General features: G+C 44.1%; 1 protein-coding gene across 3 annotated transcripts in view; it reads left to right on the top strand.

Annotated features, from left to right (window-relative positions):
• The first annotated feature begins 3,398 nt into the window (after positions 1 to 3,398).
• ANXA4 (annexin A4) overlaps positions 3,399 to 27,841 on the top strand; it is a 70,451-nt gene continuing 46,008 nt past the window's right edge. Inside the window, exon 1 of one of the 3 annotated variants that reach the window (XM_079940755.1) lies at positions 3,399 to 3,542. The gene's annotated coding sequence lies outside the window, so the exon portion shown is untranslated. Of the gene's footprint in view, positions 3,543 to 3,695; positions 4,094 to 27,841 lie in introns of those variants that run through there. The other 2 variants (XM_079940754.1, XM_079940756.1) reach the window with 2 other exon arrangements.

Here is a 27,841-nt window from a genome sequence, read left to right as displayed (position 1 = left end):
CTTTTCTCCACACCTTCACCAACAACTTATCGGTTGTCTTTCTGATAATAGATATCCTGACCTGTGTGAGACTAAGTGATTTCTGTTGATGTCACGTGTAACAGAAGAAATGCCCAGCCAAGCCCTGTCCAAATTCAGACCAAAAAAATCAGGAGATATAATAAAATGGTCATTGTTTTTATTCACCAAGTTCTGGGCTAGTTTGTTAGTCAGCCTTAGATAACCAGAACATCTCGACTACACTTGGTATGCCCCATTCCAGAGATCCTCTGCTTTATCGCCTTCAGAGACTATGTTTCTGATTTGCTGCCCAAGTGGGAGAGGGCAGTGGCAGCTGCGTACTATTGGGAAGGAGATGGAGGAGATTGGCTGCTTCCAGTACAGACCTACAAAAAATCCTCCTGTTTTTAGTTTTAGTTATATACCCACTCTTAGAAGCACTTGGTGCAGCACGCAATACCTGCGTTACCCTGGGAAATTCTACAATATCATGTTGCTTCTTGGCTTTCCCTACTCCTGGCTTAGGAGTCAGTTTTCTCATGTCTGCTATGTCAATTATCACCTATCTGCTTTCGGGTTTCCAAAATTTTGTTATTTTTCCTCACTTGTTCTTGTGAGGTTTTCTTGGGGGGAGGGGGTTAGTTTCTTGTTGTTGTTTGTTTGTTTGTTGGCTGTGTCAGGTATTAGTTGCAGCATGCGGGATTTTCGTTGAGGCATACGGGATCTGTAGCATGTAGGATCTTCAGTTGTGGCATGCAGGATCTTTTAGTTGTGGCATGCAGGCTCTTAGCTGAGGCATGCGGGATCTAGTTCCCTGACCAGGGATCGAACCCTGGCCCCCTACATTGGGAGCGTGGAGTCTTAACTGCTGGACCACCCAGGAAGTCCCTTTTGAGAGTTTTTTTTAATCTACTATTTAAAAAATTTTTTTTACTGAAGTATAGTTGATTTACAATGTTATGTTAATTTCTGATGTAAAGCAAAGTGATTCAGTTACACATACATATATTCTTTTTTATATTTTTTTCATTATGGTTTATCAGAGGGTATTGAATATAGTTCCTTGTGCTAGACAGTAGGACCTTGTTGTTTATCCATCGTATTTATATATAATAGTTTGCATCTGCTAATCCCAAACTCCCAATTCTTCCCTCTCCCACCCCCCTCCCCCTTGGCAACCACAAGTTCACAAGTCTGTTCTCTGTGAGTGTTTCTGTTTTGTAGATATATTCATTTGCATCATATTTTAGATTCCGCATATAAGTGATATTATATGGTATTATCTGATCTTTCACTTTCTGACTTACTTCGCTTTGTATGATAATCTCTAGGTCCATCATGTTGCTACAAATTTGCCCTATTTCATTCTTTTAAAAAATCTACTATTACTTTAGTGAGATTTCAAGAGGGAGCAAGGCAAATGCATGTGTTCATTCTGCTATCTTTAATTTCAAGTCTCCTTTGAATCTTTAATTTCAACTGTTACATTAATTTTTTATTTATTTATTTTTTTAAACTGCTCAGAGGCTGTTGATTTGTTTACTTTCCTTTTTTTTAAAGATTTTCTTTTGGATGGGGTCCATTTTTTTAAAGTCTTTATTGAATTTGTTACAATATTGCTTCTGTTTTATGTTTTGGTTTTTTGGCCGAGAGTCATGTGGGATCTTAGTTCCCTGACCAGGGATTGAACCCTCACCCCCTGCACTGGAAGGCAAAGTCTTAACCACTGGACAGCCAGGGAAGTCCCTATATTAATTTTGTAAATACTCCTAAAAAAAACTTAAAACATTAAATGAAATAAAATACTCACAGATCAGGTTGCCTAGAAGCAAAGCCTGAGACAGGGATTCTTGTGTAAGTGTCTTAGTGAGGAGGTATTCTCAGGAGAACCTGTGAGTCAAGCAGGACATCGCAGAGGAAGAAGCAAAGCACAGAAGGGTTTTCTGCTGAAATTTAGCCTCAGCCAAAGCCCATGGGAGCTCTGGACTAGGAAGGATATCATAGATTAATTCTTGGCCTTTTGTACCCTGTAAGGTTAGCATTGACTGTGGCTTCCCAACCTGGAGTGAGGGCAGTTATGGGGAGAAAAGGGGGCGCTGTGAGCTGGGTACACCCGCCTAGTAAAGGTGATCTTGGCAGGGTGCATCTGCTCCATTTCTAACCTTTTCTTTTTTATTTTATTAATTATTTAAGGATTAAGTAGTGGATCTAATCCCTCTGAGGAAATGAATTATCCTTATTTCATTTTTTTCCCACTGTTTGTCTTCTTTAGTTGACTCCACGTTAGTTCATAAACTGAAGCTCAGAAACTTAAAGGTATCAAGCAGAGAAAAGGGGCTGACCAGGTGTAGAATCCAGACCAGTCTGATCCCCAAACCCATGCTCTCAACCATATTAAACCACCTCCTTTAGTTGCATCTTAAGGAAATAATTTAATGTTACCTCTCCAGCTTTTTGTTTTTAATATAAATTTATTTATTCATTTATTTCTGGCTGCGTTGGGTCTTCGTTGCTGTGAGCAGGGGCTACTCTTCATTGCCATGCACATGCTTCTCACTGCAGTGGCTTCTCTTGTTGCGGAGCACAGGCTCTAGGCCTGTGGGCTTCAGTAGTTGTGGCGCACGGCTCTAGAGCACAGGCTCAATAGTTGTGGCGCACCGGCTTAGTCGCTCCGAGGCATGTGGGATCTTCCCGGACCAGGGCTCAAACCTGTGTCCCATGCATTGGCAGGCGGATTCTTAACCACTGAGCCACCAGGGAGGCTCACCTCTCCAGCTTTAAGGTTGCTAACAGTCACTTGCATTTTGATCTGTTCGATATAAAACACACTCCCCAGGGACTTCCCTGGTGAGGCAGTGGTTAAGAATCCGCCTGCCAATGCAGGGGATCGATCCCTGGTCTGGGAAGATCCCACAGGCTGCAGAGCAACTAAGCCCCTGTGCCACAACTATTGAGCCTGCACTCTGGAGTCCGCTAGCCACAACTCCTGAAGCCCACGCTCCTAGAGCCGGTGCTCCGCAACAAGAGAAGCCACCGCACTGCGAAGCCTGCGCACCGCAATGCAGAGTAGCCCCCGCTTGCTGCAACTAGAGAAAGCCAGTGCGCTGCAACGAAGACCCAACGCAACCAAAAATAAAAAATAAATAAAATCTATTCTTAAACACACACACACACACTCCCCAAAGCTACCTACCCTCTGTTAAATGAAATCCGAATTTGCCGATATACCCAATAGGTTCATTATGCGAGCATTCACTGCCATGTGCCAGGACGGTACTGGGTGTGAGTGCAAAGACCACTTAGACCCAGTCAGTGCCTTGTTTGAGTCCAACCGGGGAGGCAGATACGAACAAAGACTGTATAATAAGGGGAGAGCGCTGTTTCAATGCCGAACCCCGGAGCTACTTGACCAGCAGCGAACCCAGGTAATGGTAGCGAGAAAGATCTGGAACTGCTCCGAACTCGCATTTCCAAAGGTTTCCCCAAGGAAAGGGAACTCGGCTTTTCTCAAGGGAGAAGGTGGACCTACGGAGAACTTTGGGGTATGTATAGTGCTGAGAGGGAAACGAAATGTGCCGTTCTGATTTCACTTTCCACTTTTCCGGCGTGAGAAAGTGCAGTGTCGCGGGGAGGAAGCTTTGACTCTCTGCCGGAATTCCGGCCGCGGTGGGCGCAGGGCGTGTGCGGGAGAGGTCCCGAGGCGCGGCCCTCCGAGGGTGTGGGCGCGCCCGAGCACCGGAGACCTTAGAGTCCGACTGCTTCGACTCGAGGGAGCACGAGCGCGCCCGGGCGGGGCCGGGCAGGCTGGGATCCAGGCTGGGGACAAAGCCGAGAGCGCGACGCGCGGGCTCTAGGCCGGTGCAGCCCCTCCCCGGGCGCCAGGCGCGGCGGTCCCGGCCCCGGCGTCCAGGTGCGCTTCGCCCGCGTAGGCTTTTCCGGTCTCGTGGGCAGAGAGGGACAACCAGGAACTCGGGCTCAGTCTCCACCCCGAAGCGGGGCGGGTCCGCTTGGGATAAGACCCGCTGCCCGGCCCCGTCAGGGTGTGATCTCGGTGACCGCACAGAAGGAACGCCGTCCCGTCTCGGCCCCAGGGGTAAGGGGGTCCCGGGCTCCGGAAGGGGTGCAACAGCCCGGGAAAGCCTCGCGGGGGTGGCGGGTCCGGCGCCGCGCCGCTCCCAGGAGGGAGTGCCCGCGGCCGGCCTGCGGGCCCGCCCGGGCAGGCACAGGGTGGAGCGAGCCGGACTCGCTCCGGGTGGGCAAGGGAGAGGCAAACACCGCCCTTATTCACCGGCACCTTCCAGGAGAACCTCCAGAGCAGTTTATGCAGCTCAGGATGTACACCAGTTAGAGACCACCGCAGCTATTTATTGAGTTCATGTGCCAAGCACGGTGCTGGATTTAGGCATTACAAAGGATTGAGTAATATTCCCTGGAGCTGACTCAGTCCAACACCCAAGTTTTGCTTTTTTAATTCTTTCTTTACTCCGTTTAAGAAACGAACTCCTTTCTCCTAGTCTCTTACCCTTTCTCTCCGTGTGCACCTGACGTGCTCAGCACAATGCCTGGAACATGGGAATCTGATATTATTATGAGATCCATGACCAGCGTCTGCCGATGGCACAGCCTCACTCTTTAGTCATGGTTTTAACCAGCTGGAGACTTTGGGACCAAAGAGGTTATTGCTTTTCAACAATCTGCCCAACTTTAAGTGCTTCCCAAATTGATGCAAGTCTTCTGTAAGCTGTTGGGAGCATGTGGGTCCTGAGTAACCCACAGCTTTCATGAAAAGTGGGCATCTGCTGTCTCCAGCTGACAGTGGGAAGAATGAATAGGGTCCCCCCCCCCAAATGATCCATCCCATTGTCCATCAGTTCTAGAACCCTCCACCTCCTCCTTACATTGCAAGTAACTCTCTTGATAGGGGAGCCCTCGCTCTTTAGTTGCCAGGGAATTCTCAGATGACAGAGGTGGAAGAGCAAGCAGCAGAGGAAGGGGACAGGGATGAGGAAATGGGTAACCATAGCCGCCCAGGACCGGCTGACTTCCCAGAGCCCTTTCTGGCCAAGGCCGGATCCCCTACATGAGCTTAGATCAGATTTCTGTTGCTTTGGGGGTACACATGCGGGCACAGACGTACACACAATTACTGGATCAAAGGTGTCTGTGAATTTCCCTCCTAGATGTTCTTGCATTTGGTTAGGGATAATTTTTCTCTGAAAGCTATTTAGAGGGTAACATTGCAGTTAAGTCCGAGCACACCAGCCCTCAGTATCTGTAGGGTGAGAAGCCACTTGGTCATCCTCAGACTGTATCTTGTGGCCCATTTCTTTGCTTATGTCTAGCCGCTCATTTGTTTCTCAGCCTTGCACATCTGCTTGTAGACTAAGCCTGCTCTTCTCCAAGGGAGACGGAGGGGAGGGGCGGGCGCCGGGATAACAGACCTTGTGCCAGGGAGTACTTGTAGCTTCAGAATAAACCAGAGGGGGAATTTTCCTTGGGTGTCAATTTTATCCAGGTATTTGCGGATGAAAACACTTTTCATACAAAAACAATTACAGATATACTTTGTAGTAGGATTCAGAATTTAGATACCTTCTTCGTATAAAACAAACACTTCTAAACGTTTTGCCTGGGCTTTGGGCTGCAATTTGGCCCAAACCTAACCTTTGGGAGTTTGCTTTTACTGCAGTTAGGGCTACTTATGGAGGCAGTTTGATCGATGCTGCAGTATCCTCCATGGAGGGACTTTGAGTAACAGCTGTACTAGGTTACTTGTTTAATCTTTATTTCAACCTGAGGCGGGGTTATTAAGCTTGTTTTACAGAAGAGGATCCTGAGGCTCCAAGTGGTGGTCCTTAGTCAAGGTCAGACCTTTTGCGAACATTTAAATCCAGCTGCTGGATACTAAAGCCTGTTCTGTTATCCTCTCTGTCCTACTGTGGCTCTGTCAGTGCTTGGTTCAGAGTGATATGGCATTTGGATTTGTGGCTTCCTGGCTTATTAACTAAATCTTGACCAGTGTTTTTCTTTGCTTTTTCAACTTTCTTCTGGTCAAGCTGATATGTAAACCATGGTGGGAAGAACTGGACCTGGCAGTAGTGTGGGGATACAGGTGAATGGCCCTAAATTCGGGAAGGGCTTGGCTTGTGGATGAGGGAATAGACTCACTCTTTGTGGCACTGGGCAGAGCTGGGCAGGAATTTTTGGATGGCAGGTTCTGGTTGGACTTAAGGAAGTGGCTTTTGAAACCCGTAGGCTGGGTGACTTTGGAGCTGGCGGGAGTCTCTCCCCCGAGATATCTGGGCAGAGGCCGAACAGCCCCTTTCTGATGGAGCTGGGAAGGGGACAAGGTTAAACTAAGATGACTTCTAAAGCCATAGTTTCCAAACTTCAGGTACATCCCTCCGGAAGCTTGCACAGCACACAGATTCTTGCCCCCAAAGTTCTGATCAGTATGACAGGGTGGTACCCAGGAATCTGCCTGTCATTGCTTTTATTGGGAATAACTTGTTAGTGTTCAGTTATGTTTGAACTGGACAGAGAGCTTTGCTGTGGGAACCTGCACCACCACCTCTGAAGAATTTATTTTAAAGGTTCAAGATGCTTGAGGTCAGTAAGTTGCCATTCTGCTTCTTGGTCCGGACTGCTAGACATAAAACTCATGTGGAACATTTTATCCGCAATCGGCAGCAAGGATAAATTGCAGCCAAAGGCCAGACTGTAAGTTACTCTGGAAAAGACCTTCACCTTTTCCCCCGCAACATCATTAACCCTTTAAGGCCCGGATATAACACAGCATGGACAGCCTGACTTGAAACAGATCAGGAGGCCCCATGGGTGGACTTTTGTCAAGTCATCAGAAAGACGTCCCTGCCCAGTCACTGTAGATTCAATCCGCTGGGTTAAGGCACTCACCTCCCCCCACCACCCAACAGGTAACATTAAATTATTACCAGGAGCTAGTGTAGAGGGACCTTGTGGTGAATGGGAACAAGTTCTCCTGATTCCTGTGTAGTGGAGCCATCTCCTCTGGAGGAGGTCCTTTGTGGACACAAGCCCGGTGGTATCAACAGTCCCCAGCACCTGCCTTCTCACTCCTCTCCAAGGGCCTCAGGAAGGCATTTTCTGGACCCTGCTTAGCTTCAGCTTCTGTTATTGCTGCTTTTTGATGCTGTACAAGGACCCAGTGACTCACTGGTTCTCATCCTTGTTAGAGTCACAGACCCCTTTGAAAATCTTTTCTTGTTTTATTTATTTATTTTTATTTTTTGGCCGTGCCACACAGCATGTGGGATCTTAGTTCCCCAACCAGGAACTGAACCCGTGCCCCCTGCAGTGGAAACGCAGAGTCTTAACCACTGGACCGCCAGGGAAGTCCCTGAGAATCTGATTAAAGCCACGAATCTCCTCTTGAGAAGAATAAACATGCATTTGACATTTTCCCATACAGTCTCAAGGGGTTTACGGACACCCTTCTAATCCCAACCATGGATGCCTAGACATTGTGTTAAGAATTGCCCTAAAATTTGGCAATGTTTCTCAGAATTTTAAAATCCATTTACTTTTGTTCCATCAATTTGAATACTAGGAATTTATCTTAAAGATATAGTTGGACATGTGTGTGGAGACATGTGTACAAGGATATATACATTGCAGCATTGTCTGTAGCACCAAAAGTTTGGAGACGATTAAATCTCAGTAAGGGACTGGTTAAGTTATGGACCATCCATGCAATACAATACAATGCAGCTGTTAAAAAGTGGTGCAGGGGCTTCCCTGGTGGTGCAGTGGTTGAGAGTCCGCCTGCCGATGCAGGAAACACGGGTTCGTGCCCCGGTCCGGGAAGATCCCACTTGCCACGGAGCGGCTGGGCCCGTGAGCCATGGCCGCTGAGCCTGCGCGTCTGGAGACTGTGCTCCGCAACGGGAGAGGCCACAACAGTGAGAGGCCCGCGTACCGCAAAAAAAAAAAAAAAAAAAAAAAAAAAAAAAGTGGTGCAGGTTGATAGGAACAGATATAGAATGATATTGAAGATATATATACATATATTTAAAGCAAAATACAGTTTTACAAGATATGCTAACATTTCTGTATATAAGAATCGTGGAGACTATTTATATTCTTAGGTACTTGTTAATGCATAAATACTTCTGAAAGGTTACACAGGAAAATTATGACTGCCACTGTAGTTGGAGGGAGGTGAAGTTCTTACAGACTTATCAACATATACTTTTTGGTACTATTTGAGTTGTTTTTTTTTATCATGTTCATGTATTGTCAGCTTTTTAAAACAGAGAGTTACAGATAGCACCTGTCCATTTAACACTGCTTGTGAAGAGGGAGAATGAAACAGAAATGAAGAATGTACAATTATCAAGTTTTCCAACCTTAAAATTAATATATGGTCATATACTTTCTTATTTGTGTACAAAGAGCTAGCATGGAATGTGCTTTGGTTTCCATACATTTCATCTGGCTATACTTTAACTGGTTGCAAAAATATTGTAAGGTGCCTTGACTTGCATGGTGGGGAAAGTTCTGCATTTAAATGGTCCGATGGTTCCATGTGTTTTTAGCTGCAGAAGCAGAGAGAGGAGGTAGATGGGATAAGGCACAGCTTGTAGACTAGATAGACCTGCTGGGGCAGGGCGCTTTGTCAGAGAAAGTCCTCACAGTGATATCAGGTCATGGGCACTCAGAGACCTGGCTTTGGCTTCAGAGCCTGGGCCTCCTTCTGCGGCTCAGTCTGTGAGGTCTCTGCCTCTCTGTAGGCTGAAACCTAGTATCCCCTATGAGCCTGACCCTGTGCCAAACACCTGGCATGTTATTTTAAAAAAATTTTTCACCTATGTTAGGTTGGTCCTGCTAATGTCGTCTCCATTATACTGATGCAGAAACTGAGGCACAAAGGGATTGAGGAATTTGCTCGACATCACATACTATCAAGTGGTAGAGCCAAGATTTGAACTTGGCAGTCTGATTCTATCTCCTGTGCTTACTACTCTGTTATACTATATAATGGGTTAAAAGTGGGGAATCAGGGCTTCCCTGGTGGCGCAGTGGTTGAGAGTCCGCCTGCCGATGCAGGGGAAGCGGGTTCGTGCCCCGGTCCGGGAAGATCCCACATGCCGCGGAGCGGCTGGGCCCGTGAGCCATGGCCACTGAGCCTGCGCGTCCGGAGCCTGTGCTCTGCAACGGGAGAGGCCACGGCAGTGAGAGGCCCGCGTACCGCCAAAAAAAAAAAAAAAAAAAAAGTGGGGAATCAGCGTGAGAAGGCAGGGCTGGTAGATTAAGCTGACTACGGGGTTGGACTTTTTCAGAGGTAAAGAGGTAGAGGCTATGTCCAAACCACTGGTCCAAGATGGATTTGATGTCATCTGGGTCATTCTAAGTGGGCAGGGAGTCCCAGCTGTTAGGTGGGGAGTGGAGCAGACATCAAACGAGGATGATGTGCTGTGTCATGATGCTGGTGGTGCCTCCCTATGGGAGCAAGACTTGGGGCAGCATCTAGGGGCACGAGAGGCAGCTCAGCACCTCAGAGAAGGGTCTTCAGGTGGTAGGCAGGATGTCAGTGGCCCCCGCCAAATGGAAAAAAGGTCATTCATTTATTATACAGTGTGACATATGCTAGCTATTCAAGGATAAAATACCCAGACCCCATCCTTAGGGAGACAAACAAGCAAATCAACAATTAAAAAATCATAGGATTGCATGCAATTTTTTTTTTAACAGAAGCCAAATACATTTATTAAACCTGCTCTCAGCCAGGCATTTAGATACAAAGATGTCTATAACTACAGGGGCTTCACAACCTCCAGAACCACTTAACTAGGCAATGCTGGGTAAAGGTGACTTCGATTAGCTTTAAGCAAATAAGTCCATTTTGAGCTGGTCACTTGGCCTCTGGTCAGCAGTCATCCAGTTTGAGAAGTACAGAAGATGCTGCTGCCTGCCAGAGTGTCCTGTCCCAACAAGTGGGCCCTGAGGCTGGGGCACAGGGCAGTCTGCAGAGGTTCACTCCATTGCCTCACTGCATTTATCATTGCATGATAAATGATTTGATACACTATGCACAGACTGCCGTAGAACTGAGGGGGTATACCTAGCTCCATCCTGGGTGGTCAGAGGAGGCTTCCTGGAGGAGGAACCATCCTGGAGGTGGGCTAGGAGAAGAAGGGCTTATGCACAGGCATGGGGATGAGAAAGCAAGACCAGGCACAGTGGAGGAGTGGCATGTCAGCCAGAGCAGGACTAGTCCCAGTGGCCAGAGCGGGAGGGAAATTAAGGCCATTCTGTAGGCCCATGGGAGACAGGACCAATTATTGGGGGATAGGTCTTAGAGAGTCCAGGCATCCCATAGTACAAACTGCTGGCCTAGGTTAAAAATCCCTGTTTTCTTTTGCATCTGCTCCAATGCTTAGCACAGTTATGTGATAAATGTTTTTAAATAAAAAGGAAGCTCTGGGTACCAGGAAGGAAGAGATTCAGCCTTGGAAAAACAAGGCTCCCTGCTTCCCTGCCCTACACTAGGCCAACTCTTTAAGGTTTGGCTTAGATATGTTCTTCACCCCTGATTGGCTTAATCTGGGTGAGGGGTCTCCCCTGGGTGCTCCTGTCTCCCTGTGATTCCCCTACCACAGGAATGTTCACACTTTTGTGCCTGATTACAGGCCTGTGCCCTCCCCTCAGCTTTGAGCTCCTCTGAGGGCAGGGCCGTGTGCCCCCCGTCCTCTGGCCCAGTGCACAGTAGGTGCTCACCAAAGGGATGCTGAATGAATGTGCTCTTTTTCATGGCCTGGAAAATCCAGTCCAACCTCCAGGCCCCACAGAATGACCCATTTTTGAAAATGACTGTTCCAGCCTTTATCTCTACTCTCTTCATGTCCTTAAACCAGCCCAACTCCGCACTTAATGCATTTGACCCTTGAACACCTCGGGGGTTGTTCACTTCCTGCACAGTTGAAAATCCACGTATCACTTTACAGTCCCTCCGCTTATCCTTGGTTCCTCAGTATCCTTGGTTCTACACCTGCGGATTCAACCATCTGTGGATGGCAAACTGGCGCAGTAGAATTTAGTGAAAAAAGCTCAGGTATAAGTGGCTCTGGGGAAGGTCAAACCTGTATTGTTCAAGGGTCAACTATACTCTTTTCCAAATAAGTCTTACCATTCATAATCAGAGCTGAGGCTTCATTTTTACTGTCTTTGCCTACAGACCTCTTTGCTGTTTAAATCCTGTCTGTCTTTCTAAGCTTTTATCAAACGAGAGCTTTTTGACTCTCTTGGGTGGTGGTGGGACGACTTAGTCTGTAGTCTCTCGCTACCCTGAAGGTTTTATGATAGTTGCCGAGCGCTGCTTTGTGACTGGATTGGTTAGCAAGATCTTCTTCGTCTCTGTTTCTCTCACAATGCCTAGTACCTGATTGGGGCAAAATAACTATTTAAGTAAAGACGATGAGTGGCTGCCCACACAGCAAGTGGCAGTTTTGGAATGGGGGGGTCTCATGCAGGGACTACCTAAATGAGAATCAGGGCCTGGAACTGGATGTGAGGAGAATAAGCAAGGGTGCTTATTGGAACTTGATTACATAAGGTCTTTGAGCCCCACCCAAGATTTACTGACTCAAGTTCTAGAGTCTAGCATCCCCCAAATCCATTTTTCTGAACGCTCCCTGAGTGATTTTTGGGCACACTAAAGTTTGAGGACTTTTCCCAGGTACCGTGCTAGGTGCCTTACCCTCTGTACTAATTAGAATCTTTTTCAAGCCATAGCTCCAGACGCCAAGTCCTGACATCATCCAAGGCCCCAAGGAAGGAGGAAGTTGGTAGGCTGACTCTATCTGTTTTAGCCTGGGGGACACTCTGTCTCCAAGCCCCTTGGCAGGCTTGCCTTTATTTCTCATTGGCCAGAGTGTGTCACATGGCCACTCAGACCATTGTGGCGGTTGGAATGGGCTTGCCTTGGACCAGTCATTATTTCTTCCTGGGGAGTCCCACCTTCCTGGTTTACCAAACCCAGTCTGTCAACTCATGAAGGTTCTCTTAATGAGGAAGGAGGGTATGATGGGGATTGACATTGTTGCTAATCCTGGCAGAAGTCCTGCACAATAGACACAACTATCTCAGATTTATGCCAGAATAAACTGGCTCTCACAGTGGGGGTGAACCTTGAAGCAGGGACTGGAGCTCCGCCCTTGTTCTGGATTCCCAGCCTCCTACCTCCAGCGCTGCATGTCCTCCTTTATAGCCTAGGCCAGCACTCACATGTAGGAAGAGACTTGAATTTGGAGTTTCACAGATCTTATAAATTAACAGCTCAGGCCTGCCAGAAGTAAAGCATGTTTGCAGTGGGTGGTTTTGAGAACTCTACTGTTTAAATAATCTTTGGCAAACATATTTCCTGAGTCATATTTAGGCATAGCTATGCTTGTATATATTAAACGGTGTTAATGTTATGATACCCCCCCTTCCATTAATAAAATTTTGCCTGTTTTTCCCCCCATGACCTTATTCTTGATGTAAGATCATGAGTGGGAATCTACAGTTATAAAATGCCCATGGGATGGTTTGGGGACCATTTTAGGCATCAGTAGTTGGAATCTAGAATCATTTCTCTAAAGCAGTGGTTCTCAAATTTGAGGATGCATCAGAATCACCTGGTGGGCTTCTTAAAAACTAAATTGCTGGACCCCAGCCCCAGAGTTTTGGATTCTGTAGGTCTGAGGTTGGGCCTGAGAATTTACACTTTTAACAAATTCTCAGTTGATGGTGACGTTCTTGGTCTGGGAACCACACTTTCACAGCCACTAGGTTGTATGAACTTCTTTTAGGTTGAAATACTGGTCTGGATTTATTGAAAAGATAAACATAGTGGGATTTTAATCATGCACATGGCGCCTTCTGCCTTTTTCAGGTTCTTTTGTGCTCCCTATTAAAGCTGCCTGTGACCTCCCCACCAGAGCCATGCTTTGGGTGGACTGGATTCCCAGGGTTTTCTGTACTTCAGTGAATCTGGGGAAGGCTTATTCCTCAGAAGTGAGAAGATGAAGTGGCATCCACACGCCCTCCCTCCAGGCCAAGCATGGTTGTCTGGGCACTAAAGGTGGCCTTAAATATTGGTCTTAAACTCCTGCTTTTACCTTAAGAACGAATGAATTTCTGGTATGTGCTCAAACATATTGATAGGAGAACCTTGAGAACATTATGCCAGGTGAAATAATCCAGACACAAAAGAGCAAATATGATTCCACGTATAGGGGATGCCTAGAAAAGCCAAATTCAAATTCATAGAGACAGGAAGTAGAATGATGGTTAGCCGAGGCTGGGGTGAGGGGGGAATATCGAGTTATTATTTAATGGGTACAGGGTTTCTGTTTGGGATGTGGTGATGGTTGCATGATATTGGGAATGTAATTAATGCCACTGAATTGTACATTTAAAATTGTTAAAATGGTAAGTTTTGTTATGCATATTTTACCACAATTAAAAAGAAAATCATCCTTCATCTCTGTTCTCCCAGTGGTGTCCTGGAGCGCTCTTGCATCAGTCCATCAGAGATGGTTGTTAAATGTTCAGGGGTTTCGCAAGCTGATTGCTAAATATAGCCACTATTTAAAATTCAGTTAGGGCTTCCCTGGTGGCGCAGTGGTTAAGAATCCGCCTGCCAATGCGGGGACACAGGTTCAAGTCCTGGTCCGGGAAGATCCCACATGCCATGGAGCAACTAAGCCCGTGGGCCACAACTACTGAGCCTGTGCTCCAGAGCCCGCAATCCACAACCACTGAGCCCGCGTGCCACAGCTACTGAAGCCTGCGCTCCTAGAGCCCTTGCCCTGCAAGAAGAGAAGCCACCGCAATGAGAAGCCCACGCACCGCAAGGAAGAGTAGCCCCCGCTCGCCGCAACTAGAGAAAGCCCGCGTGCAGCAACGAAGACGCAACACAGCCAAAAATAAATAAATAAAATAAATCAATTTTTTAAAATTCAGTTAAATGAACTTAGGCGTAAATACATTACATTAAAATAGACATTTATAAATAAGTTTTATGTATTTATTTTTAAATAAGTTTTATTTAAAACAACCCATCACTTTCCAATTATTTTACTACATTTTACTATTATATATGGTCTCTTATATCTGTGTGGTGGAAATACTATATAATGGTGTACTACTGCCTACTTATTCCCAGCTCCAAGTTCAGTGACACCACATAAGTAAGTTGAAATTGGTCATGTTGGAAATATTTACACCAAAGAAATGGAGACAAACCAGGGTTTTCTTTCCCTGGAGAGCTCCTGTTAGATTATTAGCACACCCCTGGTCTCCTCATGTCTCACTGGTGGAGCAGGGTTGGAGTAAGCTTGTAGGGATAAAGCACCAGCTACTTGGGATCTTCCAGCCAGACTTTCTTGAACTTAATTCTAGCTGTTTCCAAATAGCCATGTCATTGGGTGTTTTCCCCATGCCTGAAAAAGAAGACGTGATGGCTAAGTTTAGTGGGTAGGAAACTGGATGAGTCATATAGTAAGTGAGTGACTTTAACCTCCTGGGCAAGAGTTTTCTCAACTGGAAGGGGTGGGAGAAAAACTAGTAGAAATAAAATAAAGCACTTATTCTAGCAATGGGGAAGAGATACTTTTTTTAAAAGTTTTCATTATGGACTTTTCCCCACATATACCCAAAGTGGGAGAACACTAAAATGAAGCCCCACATACCTGTTCCTCACCCAGCTCAACAATTATCAACATTTCACCAAAAAAGAGACTTTTCTAACCATTGAAGTAATAATAAGAGGGAAGAGTACGAAGGAAAAGACGGGAAGAGTACAAAGGTATGATTTACAATTTTTCTCGCGAATTTTGACTGTACTAAAAGGAGAATATGAAATTGGAAAGATACATAATAAATTCTTGATATAAAATATTAAATTTTATAATATATTCGTAATTTCTAGAAATGTGTTAGTGAAGCACCAAGATCCCAAAAATGGGCAAAAAATGCAAACAATTCACAAAGAAGGATACAAGTGGAAAAAGAGAAGAGAGTGTTCCTGCTACACATTCAAAAAAGCAAGTTAAACCAACGGTAAGGTTCAGTACTACACCTCCTAAACATTAAATTATAAATAAATAGTAAATAAATAAATAAAGCAAGCAAACAAGCTTATGGCTGGCTGGGATTTGGATAGCCTTTTAACTTTGGAGGACAACTGGAAATGTAATTATCAGATATCACCAGGAATAGGTCAAAAGAAGAATAAAATCTACAATGCTAACTCTAAAGATTGTAGTCACAGCATAAAAAAACCTGAACAACCAATAGGAGAGGGACATTGAATAAATTATATCAATACAGTGGAAGAATATAAATTTAGTAAAATAATAAATATGATGATTGTGTAGAATTAGGAAAATTAAGAGGAGAGAGTAGAACATAAAATGATATACATACTGTGATTACAGCTGTGCTAAAAGATTGGAACAAACAGTAAGTGAAAGTTGATGGTAAGTTTACATGTTTTTTAAATGACCTTTTCAGTGCTTAAAGTTGACTTAATAATTTACAAAATAAAATCAAAGGGGGAAATAGATGTGATTACTTAAGACCTTATAGTCTCTAAAATTCTATGAAAGTTGATCTTCTCCATTTGTAGGAAAGATCCATAATTATTAGCACTGCACTGGAAAATTCTACCTCTGCCCACATTCTCACTGGGTTTGGGAAACAAGTTTATCAGACCATGCAGGCAACTTAAATAATAACAACTGGAGGGAAAGAGAGGTGACAAATAAAATTAATGCTAACCATCCTGGATCCATACATCATTGTTACAATTACAAAATCCTGAGGTTGCTAAAACAGAAATAAAACCAAATAATAAATTGTCTGCCACGTACATTTTATAATAAATAAAGGTTATTTTCTAAAAGCTACCCAGTATTTTCTGTTTTATCTTTTCTGTGATCTCTTAAGGTGTTTTTTTAATTTATTTTTTATTATTATTATTTTTTTTGGCTTCGTTGGGTCTTAGTTGCAGCATGTGCTGGGGTTGTTGTTAATGCATGCGGGATGTTTCATTGCAGCTCCTGGGCTTCTCTCTAGTTGTGGTGTGGGGGTTTTCTCTTCTCAAATTGTGGCACGTAGGCTACAGAGTGCATGGGCTCTGTAGTTTGCGGCTCGCGGGCTCTTTAGTTGAGGCGCTGTGAGCTCAGTAGTTGTGGCGCATGGGCTTAGTTGCCCCGCGGCATGTGGGATCTTAGTTCCCCGACCAGGGATCAAACCCGTGTCCCCTGCATTGTAAGGTGGATTCTTTACCACTGGACCACCAGGGAAGTCCCTCTTAAGGTGTTAATATTAGATTTTTTATGATCTCTGCAGATAGTCTCCATGTCTTTTAGAAGGACTCCTGCTGGAGGATTGATTGATTGATTTTTTTTTTTTTTTTGCGGTACGCGGGCCTCTCACCGCTATGGCCTGTCCTGCTGCGGAGCGCAGGCTCCAGACGCGCAGGCTCAGCAGCCATGGCTCACGGGCCCAGCCGCTCCGCGGCATGTGGGATCCTCCCGGACCGGGACACGAACCCGTGTCCCCTGCATCGGCAGGCGGACTCCCAACCACTGCGCCACCAGGGAAACCCTGGAGGATTTATTTTTATGGGGGAAAAAATAGTTGAATCCAAACAGTAGTGAAAAGAATATTATTTAGATGTGATTTGGTAAGCCCTCTTAAATACACATGAGTGTTTTAAAAATAAAATCTCTTGCCACGGGACTTCCCAGGTGGAGCAGTGGTTAAGAATCTGCCTGCCAATGCAGGGGACACGGGTTCGAGCCCTGGTCCAGGAAGATCCTACATGCCACAGAGCAACTAAGCCCATGCGCCACAACTACTGAGCCCGCGAGCCTCAACTACTGAAGCCCGCGCGCCTAGAGCCCTTGCTCTGCAACAAGAGAAGCCACTGCAATGAGAAGCCCACGCACCGCAACGACGAGTAGCCCCCGCTCGCCACAACTAGAGAAAGCCGGCGCGCAGCAACGAAGACCAAACGCAGCCAAAAAAAAAAAAGTCACTGTTTTTCAAAAGTAAATTTCTTATAAAATTAAACCAAAAAAAAAAAAAATCTCTTGCCACTCGGGAGGGAGGAAAAGGGTGATCATAGAAAATTAATTTCGGCCTTGATGTGCTGAATACAGAATATTTAAGCCAAGCTCTTTAGTCTCAAAGGATTTCTTGATGTTACTGTGCTAATCATTTTCTCCTCCTATTTAGAACGTGTTCTTCTGCCAATGGTTCCCTGAATGTTTCTTATGAATAATTAAGTGAATTATTTTCAGGGATAAGCTTTGCCTTTAAATATTCTGAGGCTTTTGTTCTTTTGTCATAGACCCATTATGTGTTTTTCTTTCTTTTTTTAACAAATGGGGAAATTCAGGCACCAAGAAGATAAATAATTTTCTTGGTGAGATCTAAAAGAGATAATCTGAGATAATCATTCACGTCAAGTGCTTAGAACAGTGTCTGACACATCATAAGTGCTCAAAAATAGCTCTCATAATTATTACACAAGGTATGTAATAGAAATATAAAGTGAGCCACAAATGTAAGTTTGAATTATCTAGTAGTCACATTTTAAAAAATAAAAAGATACAGGTGAAATTAATAATATCAATTATCTTACCCAATAGATTCAAAGTATTATCATTTCAATGTATAATCAGTGTAAGAAGTGATTAATGAGGTATTTTACAGTATTCTTTTCGTACTAAGTCTTAACAAACCGGTGTGTATTTTACACTGACAGGACATCTGAATTCTGTTGCTGAAGTTTCATCAGAAATACTTGATCTGCATTTAGATTTAGTAAAATTTAGTTTTCATGTAGATTCACAGACTCACATTATTTCAACCATACATAAAAGTTTTCCAAAAAACTTAAGTACCAAAAAATAATTTTCCTTTAATATTTGCATCCACATTGAAAAACGTGGTTCATCTTTTTTAGAATTGATTTGACTTTCAAATGAAAAGCACATCACTTTTATTTATTTTTTATTTTAAAAATATTTATTTATTTACTTACTTATTTTGGCCGCGCTGGGTTTTAGTTGTGGCATGCAGGATCTTTTCAGTTACGGCATGTGGGATCTAATTCCCCGACCAGGGATGGAACCCAGGCCCCCTGCATTGGGAGTGCAGAGTCTTCCCCACTGGACCGTTAGGGAAGTCCCAGCATATCACTTTTAAAACTGCACCTGTCCCAGTTAATTCACTAACTCTTATGCCAATTGAATCTCTTTTTCCTTACTGTGCCAGTCATAATGCTTCTGCCTCTCCACTCAATTCCACATCAGTAAGCTGCCTTCATTTAAAATTTTTAAATGTGTCCATAGCTATTTTTTCACACTAGGAAATGTTATAATTAAAATAAGTATTTAAATGTGATTACAAATTACAGTTTACATAGATATCACTGTAATTCATGCTGTCTGCAAGACATATTCAAATAAACACATTAAAAATGTTGCATCAATCCATAGATAGCATCAGTCAAAGTGAATCAATCCGTTGACACCAAGTGGATTGGCGGTGTGATTAGATGTAAAACTAGAACAGATGCAACGTGCCTGACATGCGCACTGCACAGTGCAATGGTTAAAGTGAAATGTGACCCCACCAAAACATTGCAGCTGTGTGTTATGGAAAAATATCTTATACTGCCTCAATTTAAAACTTTAAACTTAATTAAAATTAAACAAAATTTAAAGTTATTTTCTCTGTCACACTAGCTGCATTTCAGTTACTCATAACCACTTGTGGCTTGTGGCTATGGCATTGCACGGCACAGGTATAGACTGTCCGTCAAGGATAGGGTGGATGGGACACTTTGGTCCCATCCTGTGCACCTTTTTGTGTTGGCATCAGCTTTTTTTTTTTAATTTATTTATTCATCTTATTTATTTATTTATTTTTTGGCTGCATTGTGTCTTTGCTTGCACCCAGGTTTTCTCTAGTTGCTGAGAGCGGGGGCTACTCTGTTGCAGTGCTCAGGCTTCTCATTGCGGTGGCTTCTCTTGTTGCAGAGCACAGGCTCTAGGCGCGTGGGCTTCAATAGTTGTGGCACACAGGCTTCATTAGTTGGGGCTCGCAGGGTCTAGAGCTCAGGCTCAGTAGTTGTGGCGCACGGGCTTAGTTGCTCCGCGGCATGTAGGATCTTCCCGGACCAGGGCTCGAACCTGTGTCCCCTGCACTGGCAGGTGGATTCTTAACCACTGCGCCACCAGGGAAGCCCGGCATCAGCTTTAAGCAGGAGAGAAGGTTGTTTGTACAGTGCCTGATCGAATTCCCACCTCTAGCTGGTTTTCTCTTTGTTTCTTTTCTGCCTCTCCGAGGTAGCATCTTTTCCTACCCCCAATGCCCGGTTCTCTGATATATAAATGATGCATTTCCACCAGGGTTTTTTTCACTGGTCACCTTTCCCTGCCTCTACTCTGCCTCTTGTCTGGTTTGGGGATGAGTAGGATGAGTTAAGGGTCCACCTCACAGCTTCTCAACTCAGGTGGCTGGGCTGGGCTGGGCTGGGGTTTTCTGGAGGGATCCCCACATCAGACAGCTGATGGAGGTGTGTAACCCGTCTCCCCACTATCTCCCTCTCTCTGTCTCTCTCTCTCTCTCTCTCTCTCTGTCTCTCTCACACACACACACACACACACACACACACACTCACTCGATCTGCCTCAAGTTAGTTTCAGTTCCTCTCAGCTTCTGACATTGTCTCATGTCAGTCCTAGAGCTTTGGGTTTTGTCACGGAGTTTCTTCCATTGCCTCCCCGTGCCTTCATGAGTTTTTTTTTTTAATTTAATTTAATTTTTTAATACAGCAGGTTCTTATTAGTTACCTATTTTATACATATTAGCGTATATATGTCAATCCCAATCTCCCAATTCATCCCACCACCGCCCCCGCTTCGTGAGGTTTTTAATGAAAAAACTGGGAGAGGCGGCATCAGAAATAGCAAGTTCCCTGTGTGAATCAGACATCCACTGTGGGAGAATTTTAACAGTTCTGTTTTTGTATTCTTCTTTCAGAGTCAGCTTGAACTCTGGAAAGATTTGGAAATAGAACCCTGCGCTGGCCCACTGAGGGAGTGTCTGATCCAGGGGGGAGTGGCACTGCCCACAGAGCTAGATCTTGCATATTTGCAGGGCGTGGAGGTGCCAGAAGAGTATGTGACATTTAAGAGAGCAGTGTTCATTCTCTGCTCGCTTCCAGATCTCCAAGGTTGAAGCAGTGTAAACCTGTGAAGGAAAACCTAGTTGCTTTTCCCGTTTGTTTAGGAAGAGTGTTTTCTTCCCTCGTGATGAACAGAAGTGGTGGTGTTGGTAAGGAAAGGCCTGGGCTGCATAATACCGGTCTTCCTACCTACAGGCAAACAAACCCTAGCAGGACAGGACGCCTGGCCGCGTCAGACTTTCTCACCGCCTCTTTACCGATCACTCCCCTCCAGTACTATAGTTTCTCATTCGGCCCCATCTGTCTCCTCCCTTCCTGCATCACAAGGATTTTGTAAAGAACGATGGAGTGGATTTTAGTTTCTCTGGGAAAGATTATAAGAGAAAGGCCAGATGTTAGATTCAGGGTTCTTTTTTCTGATGAGGCGCTCCCCTTGTTTACCCCTAAGACTTATGATGGCTGAGACAAGACAGGAGATCAAGAGTACTGGTCAACCTTGAAATTTGGGTCTCAAAATATGCGGCCTGTTGTTTGTGATTCATAAGGAGGGGTCCAGGTAACCCAGGTGCAGATGGACATACAGACGCTCTGGTGATAGGAGAGACAAGAACTGGAGATCAGCACGAGTAGCTTTGTGATCATCCTAGGTGAACAGCTAGTGGGGTTCCTGTCTTAGAGTCTTACTTGCCTGGAATAGTTTACTTATGGTATTTCTGAAGGGGAACATGGAATTAAGTGACCTTTCACATTACCTTGAGGGCCTCTAATTCTAAAATAACTCGGAAAATGGATCGGGAAAACAGTGTAACCTGGGGCAAAGCTTAACTATGCCGAACAGATTTTTCTCTTTGAATAGTTGTTATCCCTGAGGAGCCATGGTTTTACCCGTGATGCTGTGCAAAAGCTGTATGGATTTTTGGATTCCACTGAGTTGGACTTTGCCTTTGAGTGGGTATTGCTAAATGAAAGAGAACAGCAGCAGGCTTCCCCTGAGAGGCCACTGTCAGCCTACAAAGCTGTATAGGTGTGTGTTATCTTAATCATGTACTTTTGGCTGTAGACATGTTTATTATCTTATTGAAGTGTAATTTACATACAAAAAAATGCACAGATCTTAAGTGCTTAGTTCCAGGAGGTTTTTTTTTATTTTTTAAAAAATTATTTTTTAAAAATTGTGGTAAAATGCACGTAAGATAAAGAAGATGTGGTACATATATACAATGGAATATTACTCAGCCATAAAAAGAGATGAAATTGGGTCATTTGTAGAGACGTGGATGGATCTAGAGACTGTCATACAGAGTGAAGTAAGACAGAAAGAGAAAAACAAATATCGTATATTAATGCATATATGTGGAACCTAGAAGAGTGGTACAGATGAACCGGTTTGCAGGACAGAAATAGAGACACAGACGCAGAGAATAAACGTATGGACACCAAGCGGGGAAAGCGGGGTGGGGCGGCGGTGGGATGAATTGGGAGATGGGGATTGACCTATATACACTAATATGTATAAAATAGATAACTAATAAGAACCTGCTGTATAAAAAAATAAAATAAAATTCAATTTTTATCGGAAAAAAATTATTTTAAAAAAATTGCGGTAAAATACGTAAGGTAGAATTTACCATCCTAACTATTTTTAGGGGTTCAGCTTAGTGGCGTTCAATGCATTTACATTGTTTTGCGACTATCACCACCACTCTTTTCATCTTGCGGAACTGCAACTCTGTACCTGCTAAACTGTAACTCCTTTTCCTCCCTTTCTCTCACCCCCTGGCACTACCATTCTACCTCCTGTTTTATGAGTTTGACTAAGTACCTAATATAAGTGGAATCATACAGTATTGATCTTTATGTGTCTGGCTTATTTCACTTAGTGTAATATCCTCAAGGTCCATCCATGTTGTGGCACATGTCAAATTTCCTTTCTTTTTAAGGCTGAATAGTATTCCGTTGTGTGTATGTACCACATTGTGTTTATCCATTCATCTGTCAGTTGACACATGGGTTGCTTCCATCTGTTGGCTATTTTGAATAGTGCTGCTGTGAACATGGATATACAAATATCTCTTTCAGTCCCTGCTTTCAATGTTTTTGGAAGATACATACATACATATATATATATATCTCCAGATTGTATATACCTAGAATACATATACCCATAAGTGGAATTGCTGGATCACATAGTAATTACTCTATTTTTAACTTTTCAAGGAACCACCATGCTGTTTTCCAAAGTGGCTGTACTATTTTACACTCCTGCCAGCAGTACACAAGGGATCCGGTTTCTCCACATCTTCACTGACACTTGTTATTTTCTGTTTTGTTTTGTTTTTGTTTTTGTTTCTGTTTTTTGGCCGCACCATGTGGGATCTTAGTTCCCTGACAGGGATCAAACCTGCACCCCCGCAGTGGAAGCTCAGAGTCTTAACCATTGGACTGCCAGGGAAGTCCCATTTTGTTTTGTTTTAGTAGTAGCCATCCTAATGGGTGTGAGGTGAGTTCAATGAGTTTTGACAAATGTATACAGCTGGGTACCACTGCCCCAGTCAAGATAAGGAACATTTCAGTCACCCCCTAAAGTTCCTTTCCTCATGCTCCTGGGCAGGTATATCCCCTCCGCCTCACCACCACCCGCCAACCCCTGACCCTAGGCAACCATTTTTTGCTTTCTGGCATTATACATTAGCTTTGTTTTTTCTAGAATTTCATATAAATTTCATATAAACACTTTATTTGGCTTCATTCACTCAGAATAATATTTTAGATTCATCCATGTTATCACTATATCAGTAGTTTACTGAATAGTATTCCATTGCATGAATATTCTGCAATTTGTTGACTATTGAGCTGTCTCCAGTTTGAGCTGTCTCCAGTTTGGAGCAGTTGTGAAGAGGGCTCATGTGAACCCTCTTGCCCAAGTGTTTTTGTGGATATGGGTTTTCACTTATCTTGGGTAAATAAGAGATGGAATCCTGAGTCAAAGGGTAGATTCATCTTTAACCTTATTTTAAACTGCCGAATAGTTCTCTCAAGTTCACAGTGTTTGAAAGTTTCAGTTGCTCTATATCTTCTCTAACATTTAATAATGTCCGGTTTTTGTTTTCCGTTTTTTTTTTTTTTTGCGGTACGCAGGCCTCCCACTGCTGTGGCCTCTCCCGTTGCGGAGCACAGGCTCCGGACGCGCAGGCTCAGCGGCCATGGCTCACAGGACCAGCCGCTCCGCGGCATGTGGGATCTTCCCGGACCGGGGCACGAACCCGTGTCCCCTGCATCGGCAGGCGGACTCCCAACCACCGCGCCACCAGGGAAGCCGCCCCCCCTTTTTTTTCACCATTTTAGGGGATGTGAAATGGTATCTCATTGTGGTTTTAATTTGTATTTTCTGCATAACCAATAACAAGCATGTTTTCATATACTTACTGATCATTCATATATCTTTTGTGAAGTGTCTGTTCAAGCCTTTTGCCCATTTAAAAAATTGCCTTGTTCATCCTTGTGTTATGATTTTTAGTTCTTTATATACTCTTGATTCAAGTCCTTTGTCAGATGTATGTGCAGTGAATATTTTTCCCCAATCTATGGCTCTTCTGTTAATTTTCTTAATAGTGTCTTTTATTGAGCAAACCTTTTTTATTTTGATGAATCTTGTCAATATTGGCTTTTATGGCTAGTACTTTTTTGTGTCCTATCTAAGAAATCTCTGCCTACTTCAGGGTGGAGAATATATTCTCCTATGTGGGTGAGAAATAAACCCCAGTTGGACTGTGGCGTTGGCTGCACCACCCTCAGATTTGGACCTTCCCACGGGTGTTTCCCATCATAAGGACAGCACGGATTCTCCTGTACTAGTGTGAACCTGTCCCACCCATGCTGCCAGCACCTGCCAGACCTTGGGTCAGTGAATGAATCCAACACGTTATTACCACGCATGTTACCCAGAGGCGAACCCACCACTTACCTGTAGACAGGGCTATCTCATGTCTACATGAAGGGGTGGGCTGGGCGCTCTCTGTAGCCTCCTCTACCCTTAAAATCCAGCACTGGTGGAAATGAGCTCTTTCTGGGGCAGGCATTTCCGCTCCATTTCTACTCCCTCTTTCTTTGTGTACTTACATCATGGCCTTGGATTGCTCTCTCACCTGTGGTTTGCTAGACGTTTTGATCTGAAATGGGAGAAAAATCAACTCTGGGAGATCAAAAGAATAGTTGTGACTTAATTCTGGAGGGGCACTGCCCCTAATAGCGTAAGTAAACTGGCATCTGGGGCTTGGGAAAACATGTCAGAGCTGCGCCAAACCCATGTTAGACTTTGAGTGAAAGCCCGTGCTGTTTTCGGTTCGTAGCATAAGCCGGAAGAGCTATTTCTAGCAACCCTTCTTTCTCTCCCTACTCGTGTACACTGGAGAGTCTAAATATTGCTGACATTAGGATAAACATAACCAAATGGGTCCATTATTTTAAACCTTTGACACTGGACTCAAACTATCCCAAGGGTGTGATGCATCAGTCAGTCTGAAGCAGGCTGCACTTGGGGTACTTTCATATTGTGGTTGGAACCCCTGCACTGAGTACAGGATTCTGGGCCCTGTTATGGGGGGGAGAAGCACAGAATGCGCCTGGATGGACTCCTTATGTCCCTCTCAGCTGGAAATGGCACGACTCTGGCCACGTGTCAACTCCAAGAGACACTGTCACAGAGCCATGTTGCCTTGTTCTCCCACTGGAAAGGCTGGACGGCTGAACTAGGGCAGGGCCGTGTGGGGTTAGAAACATGGTCTCTTCAAATAGCCAACAGTCTTGTAATCAACACTGTTGACTGGGAGCTGTCTGCCAGTCAAAGTGTGGTCTAGTTTCCAATGGATAAGTCTGGGAGAGGAATGTTTTTGTTGTTGTTTTGTTTTGCATCCAGCTTGTTAAAGACATGAAGAAGAAGAAAGTATTTAGCTCAGCAAAAGAAATGACAATTTAAAGTTTTGATTCCATTATTACTCTAAAAGCTTCTAGCATTACGCCTGCCCTAATGCATAATGGTACACGTGTGTACACATGCCTGCATTTAACGTGGTATAGTATAAAGGTCTCTAGGGTCACGGCTGTGACTGAAAACACAGCTCCTACCACCTGCTACATGAGTGACTTTGGGCATCATGCTTAACTTTTCTAAAATTTAAGTTATCATGCCCAGTTCACTGTACAATGAGAAGGCGAAAATATAGAGTACTGATAAAGGACCCAGGCGCACAGTATAACTAAATGGTCAATAAATATTTATTTAAAAATAAAGTCCCTCCAGCTCCAGCACACATGACAAGGAATACAAGGCCAGCATTCCTGATGCTGAGCAGTGGCAGAGGCTGTCGCACGGCGGAGTGAGCCCCAGGACCAGAAGGAGGAGATTAAAGGCTAGGAGATGAGCCTTCAGAAAGGTTGTAGAGTCCTTGCAATGGGAAGGAAGTTCAGCAGAGTTCTTGCCAACCACTTGCAGGATTTTTTTTTACTCATAGGCTACTCTTGAACAGACAAGGCACAGGGGATAATTTTCTTTATGAAGGGAATAGACGGGGTGATGAAGGTGTGCCTTTTAGCACCTAGCATGGTACCTAGCCTGGGGCAGGCATTCAGATCATATTTGTTGAATGAATGAGCGTGAAACATCAGTGAAACTATCCTATCAGTTCCATGATTGAGAGCAATAATTGGTGTTACCAGTGCATCAGCTTCTTGTTTCTACGGTCACTAGCCTGAGAGGACAAGGGGAAGTTTGTCTGCAGTAAAAAGGCAGAATAATTTAAAAACACCACCACCAACAAAAAAAACAGCCAACCAGAATTCCAAAGATCTCCAGTCCACAGGTAGCATTTGGAGTCATTCAGATAATGAAAGAAAATTACTTAGGAAAATTTGAAGCCTTATATTATGGAAGCTGAATACAGTACCCAGAGAAACACTTATAAAAGTTATTAGAATATGCGTTGATTTGTGCCCTGCTTGAAGCTTGTGCCTGGGGAGGGGACACTGAGGTATTATGTGAAGTAGAAAGGACACGTAGCAAAGCAAGCATTGAACTAAGAGTGCAGGGCCCAACCAGCTCTCTGGCAATCATTAAAGCCACCTCATTGCTCTTTTTATTTTTCTAATCTTATCTCTTGATACAATATAGAACTCACCATAGCCAGCTTTCATTATTATATCACCCAGTTGGTTTGTAAAGTGGAGATAATATCATGATTCCAAAGGTTACTGGGTAGATTAAGATCATGTAGAAGAGTGTTTAATAAATGTTCCTTCCCTCCTTCTCCCTGCCTTTTGGACAAAGGAATCAGAGTAGAAAACTTTAATAGACTTTGGCATGATGTAGGAATGGTAGAGAAGGAGTGGGGATGTTTTAAATTATATGTAAAACCTGTGTTTTTTAATTATTTGTGGATTGAAATTATTATTACTGTTTCCAACAATGCTATGAATAAGTGGCTAAAATTTGGACAAAAGACTGTTAATAAGTTACTTGCCAGATGATGAGTTGGAATAGATTCTTCCCTGTAATTGCTTAACAAATAGGTTTCCAACTTTCCATTCATTTAGCTTGCACACTTTGCCTTGGATTAAATGTTTGAAAATGAAAACGCCATCCCGGCAACAAAATTTCCTTTGTTTTTATTATTTATTTATTTATTTATTTGGTTGCGCCAGGTCTTAGTTGTGGCAGGCAGGCTCCTTAGTTGCGGCACGTGTGCTCCTTAGTTGTGCCATGAGAACTCTTAGTTGCGGCATGCATGTGAGATCTAGTTCCCTGACCAGGGATCAAACCCAGGCACCCTGCATTGGGAGCGCAGAGTCTTCTTACCCACTGTGCCACCAGGGAAGTCCATCCTTTACCTTTAGAAGAATCTGAGTTCCAAGGAAAAAGAGTTGCTTTCATGTTCCCATTTCATAGACAGTTTTAAAAACCTTTAGTGCCTGGGTGGGGCCCACTCGCACTCCACAGATCTACAGACTAAATGTTTAAATTTGTCATCCTGTGGGATGTAAAATGAAACCATGTACCAAAGAAAAATGGTGAATGACTCACTCACATGTGATCTTCCAGGGAGGAGAAGGATTCAGTAAGAATGTGTCACAAGGACATCAGATCCCTTCACAATGAAGGTGGAGGTTGCCTGTCCTGGCATGTGAGTCACTGTTATGAATTTGAATGGAGGCTGCCAAGTTATGTTGGGGTCTCAAGGAGAGCATGTGGTACTGGGGTGAATTCATCATGGTGCCGCACCCAGCAGTACCAGAGAAATTGTATTTGTTAGCACATCAGGAAGGGGTTCACCTCTCAGGGACGGGTTCATATTTATAGGCTTATCATACATAATGCATTCACATGCTTGCACACGCTAATTTATTTATGTTGAGAAATATAACTGTTACTTAGACAAAAGTCCTCAGACTCCAGTGCTTTGTAGACAGGTCCACATGGGAAGCCAAACTCTAGTCCAGAGGTTGCTTGGCACCCGAGGAATCAAAACAAAGCGTTTTAAATGGATAAAATTCATCTTCATAGTGGGGAAATGTCTGGCGCCTGAACCATTGATCGTGGGGCCAAGCCACCCTTTCTTG

The sequence above is a fragment of the Stenella coeruleoalba genome (assembly GCF_951394435.1).
Source record: "Stenella coeruleoalba genome assembly, chromosome: 13".
Lineage (NCBI taxonomy): Eukaryota > Metazoa > Chordata > Mammalia > Artiodactyla > Delphinidae > Stenella > Stenella coeruleoalba.
This window is presented reverse-complemented; position numbering and strand designations above follow the sequence as displayed.